The 6,441-nt window shown below is 40.5% G+C and overlaps 1 pseudogene; it reads left to right on the forward strand.

Annotated features, from left to right (window-relative positions):
- Positions 1-5,141: 5,141 nt before the first annotated feature.
- LOC102926852 (high mobility group protein B2 pseudogene) lies at positions 5,142-5,843 on the forward strand (annotated as a pseudogene).
- Positions 5,844-6,441: the final 598 nt, after the last annotated feature.

Here is a 6,441-nt window from a genome sequence, read left to right on the forward strand (position 1 = left end):
GTGACTGATGGAAGCAGATGCAGATATCCATAACTGGGTCCCAGGCAGAGCTCCAGGAGTCCAATGGAGAGATTCTATGAGCAAGAGATATTGAGACCATGATTGGAAAAAGTACAGAGACAACTAGCCAAACTACTGGAAACACATGAACTGTGGACCAATAGCTAAGGAGCCCCCATGGGACTAGACTAGGCCCTCTGGATAAGTGAGACAGTTGTTTAACTCGAACTGTTTAGAGGGCCCCCAGGCAGTGGGATTGAGACCTGTCCCTAGTGCATGAGCTGGCTTTGGAACCTAGTGCCTACGGTGAGACACTTTGCGCAGCCTTGGTGCAGGCAGGAGGGGCTTGGACCTGCCTCAACTACTAGGCTCTGCTGACTCCCCATGGGAGACCTTGCCTTGGAGGAGTTGGGAATGAGGGGTGGGTTGGGGGAGAAGGCTGGAGGGTGGGAGAAGGGAGGACAGGGGAATCTGTGGTTGATATGTAAAATGAATAGAAAATCTCTTAATAAAAATGGAAAAAAAAAGAAAAAGGAAAAACAAACACATAAAATAAAAGACAGAGAAACAGGATAGATTCAGGAGGGCTCTTGGTGAATACTGCAGCAGCCCCGAGTTTATTTTTCATTGCCTTTTTATACAGAAGCAAGAAGGCAAAAAGACCCGCCCCCTCCTCAAAGACACCATGGTTCAAGAAACAAACAAGCATAATCATCTCCTTAATTCTTAAGACATCTGGTACCCATGCCTCTGGCCAAACATCCTGTTATCCAGCCTTAAGGAGCAAAGACAAGCTTGAACTCTCTGACCTTGGGTAAAGATGGAATCAAGCCACAAACTAGAGTCACTGTGAGCTCTCACAACTGGCCAGCCCAGCTGGAATGTGGCGTCTCCACCTAGGCCAGAGATTGCATTTTCCTGACCAGAAAGAAATAGTTTTTCCTTCATGAGCCTTTAATGCTTTTGTAACACTCCTCATTTTTCACAAAGATTCAATAAGTGAAGTAAATGCAGCCATCAACTTTTAAAAATAGCCTATATAGAAAATAAAAAACATTAGACTACAAACAGACCAAGATAAATGCATAAACTTCAAAAAAGATTTGTTATCTTAAGACTTGAAAGCCTATTCATTATCAATTGCAGAAAATGATTCGTAGCTATTCATTACAATGTATACTTCAGTTTGTAATGAAGCATGCCACAATTATTTAAAGCCTTTAATTGGCAGATAAATGAACTATAATGAATGGCAAGTAAGATCAATTATAAATGTTCGTCAGAAGGATAATGTACCTTTTAATAAAGATGGTGAAAACCTTGAGCAGCACCTGTTGCTCAGTCAGGGTGCTGGAAGTTTGCGACGATGACAAAGGATCCGAATAATACTGTCTGAGCATCATGTCAGTATGTTTAGAAAGTGCTTCCTCAGCAGGTCTGTAGGGAATGAACAAACTCCAGAGAGACCTTTGTGATCCTCTCTTAGGCTATCAAACTAGTGAAATGATGGCCCTCAAGAAATTGAAATTTCCTCAGGAATCTCACGTTAGGAGGAGGAAAAGGCTGAAGCCTGGTGTCAGCCAAAGGAAGAATTTGCCTCCCAGGAAGAGATTTTACACAGTTGACAACCTAGAGCCAAAATAACAGTATGTCAGTGATGGACAGACTATACCTGGACCAGGTCCTCTCAGTTATGCATATCTCATGCCTGCTACTTGACCCTAAGTTTTATGTCAGGACCCAAAAGATGGACTCGATGGCATTGAATATGGGGATATCATGACCTCTTTGTTTCTTTGTTCCTTTTCCAAATGTGACCATATAGAATGATTCTAATTCTCCTTTCTCTGCTTTTCACTATCATGTGTTTCTTTAGTTGGCCTACTGAGGACAGACGAGTGGTTGAACCTCACCACTTCACCAATCAGGATATCAGGACAGGCCCTGGCCCTAACAACTCCAATAACAATTTTGAGCATCAGCCACCTTCAGCAAGTTGACTAGAGGATGGGAGTAAATTGAATGATCCCAAGAAACTGCTAGAACCACTTTGTCCCAGTGGCTTTTCTTATCTTCCCACATGAGCTGGTATCTAATCTCTATTTGGTAAAGCAGAGAAATGAATATTAAGATTTCTTCTGGACTCTCAAGAAGCTGATGCTTGTAAAGTTTCTCCCCAATCACGCATTGTCTTCCTTTTGTATTGGGAACCCCTTTGACCATATATTACTGGACTTAGGATCACAATCTATGCCCCAAAGAGCTAGGTTCAGGCCACATATCCTTGATAAGCCAATTTTTTAAAGGTTTATTTATTTATTATATATACAGTGTTCTGCCTTCTTGTGTGCTTGCATTTCAGAAGAGGGCACCAGATCTCATTATGATGACTGTGAGCCACCATGTGGTTGCTGGAAATTGAACTCAGAACCTCTGGAAGAGCATCCAGAGATCTTAACCTATGAGCCATCTTCCCAGTCCCTGATAAACCAATTTTGAAAAGTCAAAATAATAGTTAAAATCAGAAAGAGGATATTTATTCAATATGTCCACATTAGGAAGAAGGACAGAGATCCAGTGACACCTCTCTCCCAAAGTCCATCTTCAGGGTCCTGAAGCAAAGTTGATGTTTAGGTAGACGGCTAGAGTTATGGACAGCTGGGCAATCCTAGTCAAGGTATGGTCCTGCTCACCACTGACCCATTGTTGTCTCTTTGGTAAGGTGGTCTACAGTTGTAAATCTCTTTTAGAGACAAGTTTCCCCTCTCACTAGCCCGTACTTTAACCCTTCTCTTCTCAGATCATGAGGTTTGTAGTGTACCTTAAGTTTCTTGGGGTCCATAGTTTCACTAGTCTTATAAACAAAGTAAGTGTGCCTCTTTTGAATATCTTCATCCTATGTAACCCTGGTAGGTTGCCGACGCTCAAATTGATGGTCTTATGACCACAAATTTGCTGGTAGCTGTAGCACAAATTCTAATTTGTCTTAATAATAAAAACCCAAAGTCAGGTATCAGGGTAAATGCTGAAAGATCAGAGAAGTAAAGGAGCAGCCACAGTCACCTCTTACCTCTCAGACTCCTCAGACCGAAAAGGGGCCGAGTCCTGTCTCTGCCCTGCTTTATTACTTCCTCTCTCTGCCTAGCTATATCATCCCTTCCTGTCTCCTGCCTGTACAGACCTCCAGACATCTATGGTTAACTAGTGGCTAGCTCCATCCTCTGATCTTCTTGCAAGCTTTGTTTGTTACAACACAAACAAAGTATTATTATAGGCAGCAATAATTATACTCAGTGGGTGTTTTTTTTAATTACATGAAGTTGGGAGGAAGACATGGTGATGGAGTGGCTAGAAGTTGGAGGGGAGGGAATGGAGATGAATATAATTAAAACACACTGAATACATGTATGAAATTCATCTAGAATTAACTGAAACCCAAGCATCTGGGTACACCTGTGATGGATTTTTCTTAATTAAATCATTTGAAATGGGAAGACCTACCTTTAATCCAGATCTCTCTTGAGATGGGAAGATCCACTTTAATCTGGACCACACCTTCTGCTGGCAGCCTTATAAAGGACATAGAAGAAGGAAACACTGCTCTTTGCCTTTTCCTTGTCCTTGCTCTTGCTGGCGAGTTCATCCCTTCACTGGTATAAGAGCCTATTTCCTCAGGATTCTGGTGTATGCTCAAGACCAGCTGAGACATCCAGCCTTGTGGACTGAACAACTACTGGATTCTTGGACTTTTTATTGGTATACCAACATTGTTGGACTAATTGTACCCACAATCTGTAAGTCACTCTAATAAATCCTAGATAGATCGATGGATAGATAGATAGATAGATAGATAGATAGATAGATAGATAGATAGATAGATAGATAGATAGATTCTGTAAGTTATATTCCTCTGGAGAGTCCTGACTAATATATGTCCCATGTCACAAGGACAACATATGTATTGGCTTGTCTGATTTGATACCATGTTGAGGGAGTACTTGACAGATGTCAAGGAGTTTGTGCCAATGAACCCTTTGTGGCCAATTCAAGAGTGGTTCTTAGGTCAGACATTTTTCCTGTACTCCATTCTATTTCCCTGGTGAGAAATGTCCTACTCCCTCAAAAAAACCATCCAGTTTCCTTTGTCAGGAACTGTATTTTTGCAGAATGTTAACAGACAGCAGTTTGTCATAAGGCTTTACAAAAACACAGCTCTCAAGAGCAAATGCTTTTGTGGTGTGTTAACAGACAACAGTTAAATAGCATTACAAAATTACAACCAATGGAGTAAATATATTTCAAAAATTAAGTATTTGTTAGCAGACTTACCAACATTCAATGTCTTTCAGTTATCAGGAGGTATGGCCTGGGGTGCACAAAATTAAAGCCTATCTAATTGCTTTGCTAAAGAAGTCATAATATAATTAGGAATACGCAAATATAATACTTGAAGATGTTTAATATCATTAGCAGTTCTATTTTAGAGGGCACAATCTCTGTATTTTCTTAAGCTTTGTGTCTAAGAAGGCATATATATATATACATGTGGGAGCCCACAAAGGTTTCCTAGTGAAATCTGTGTTTGTTTACCCAGCAGGACTGCATAAGGGGATGGAATGACCACGTGCACATTTACCAGGTGTTTGGAAGGGTCTGCACTTGGCTGTGCTAGGGAGAGGTCTTTTGCTCCACCCCTTGGCATTCCTTTTAAAAGCTCTCTCGAAGGGACATAAGGGGATGATGGATAAGGATCCAGGCCCTCCCAAGCTGTCCTGTGTTTCTATCTGTCTGTCTACCTTATTCCTTCCATCTAAATATTTTACCCTGGGTAAAAGTAGAAGCAGGTCTTCCACATATACATATATAAAAGAGCCAGCAACAATGAGCATCATCACATAGATAAATTATTCAGAATATATATAAAGTAAGCGTCCACCATTGAATAAATTCAGAATCTTTACTCAGTAGGATAACAGGGTTCCAGCATTCTAACAAAAATATTTTTAACTAAATCTCTTATAAAAATATGGAAGAGGGCATTAGCAATAAACCAGTTCTCTCTGGAGCTTGGGGGAGGAAGTATCTCTATTTGGGCTGTGAAGGAAGAGCTCACACCAACAAGTAGACTCAGTGCTGTTAGCATGGGCAAAGGAGACCCCGACAAACCATGAGGCAAAATGTTCTCATCTGCCTTCTTGGTGCAGACCTGATGAGAGGACCACAAGAAGAAGCACCCTGACCCCTCAGTCAACTTCGCCAAGTTCTCGAAGAAATGCTCTGAGAGACGGAAGACCATGTCTGAAAAGGAAAAGTCAAAGTTTGAAGATTGGGACAAGAGCAACAAAGCTCATTATGACATGGAAATGAAAAATTATGTTCCTCCCAAAGGTGATGAGAAAAGAAAAAGGATCCTAATGCTCCAAAAAGACCACCACCTTCTGCCTTCTTCCTGTTTTGCTCTGAACATCACCCAAAGATCAAGTGAACACCCAGGCCTGTCTATTGGAGATACTGAAAAAAAAAAAAATGGGTGAGCTGTCTGAACAGTCTGCCAAAGATAAACAGCCCTATGAGCAGAAAGCAGCCAGACTAAAAGAGAAGTGTGAAAAGGATGTTGCTGCACACCGTGCCAAGGTCAAAAGTGAAGCAGGAAAGAAGGGTCCTGGTAGACCAACAGGCTCAAAGAAGAAGAATGAACCGGAAAATGGGGAAGAGGGGGAGGAAGAAGACGAGGAGGAAGAACAAATGCTGTCCAAAAAGGTGTGGAGTGTATGTGCTCAGGCAATTATTTTGCTAAGAATGTGAAATTCAAGTGCAGCTCAACATTAGCTTCAGTATAAAAACTGTACAGATGTTTGTATAGCTGATGAGATTCTTTATAGAGAAAATACTTTTGTAAAAAAAAAAAAAAGGAGTTTGTAGCTTTTTCAGGGCCTACAATGTACAGTTAGATTTAAAGCTTTTGATGTTGAATGTTCCTAAATATTTAATGATTTCTTCAATTTCTTATGGTAGCCCAGCAAACTTCATAGGACTTTGTATTACCAGTAAATTTTGTGGGCTTTTTTAGGATGTTGCATTTTCTTTTATTTAAAAAAAATGGAATAAAATAATGTATATTTTAAAAATGGAACAGTTGATGGGCATCTAGGTTGTTTCCAGGTTCTGGCTATTACAAATAGTGCTGCTATGAACACAGTTGAGCATGTGCCCTTGTGGTATGATTAAGCATTCCTTGTGTATATGCCCAAGAGTGGTATAGCTGGGTCTTAAGGAAGATTAATTCCCAATTTTCTAAAAAACCACCATACTGATTTCCAAAGTGGCTGTACAAGTTTGCACTCCCACCAACAGTGGAGGACAGGGGAATCTGTGGTTGGTATGTAAAATGAATAGAAAATATCTTAATAAAAAAATTTATTTTAAAAAAATGGAACAATG

This window comes from Peromyscus maniculatus, chromosome 14, assembly GCF_049852395.1.
Source record: "Peromyscus maniculatus bairdii isolate BWxNUB_F1_BW_parent chromosome 14, HU_Pman_BW_mat_3.1, whole genome shotgun sequence".
NCBI classification, from domain to species: Eukaryota; Metazoa; Chordata; class Mammalia; order Rodentia; family Cricetidae; genus Peromyscus; species Peromyscus maniculatus.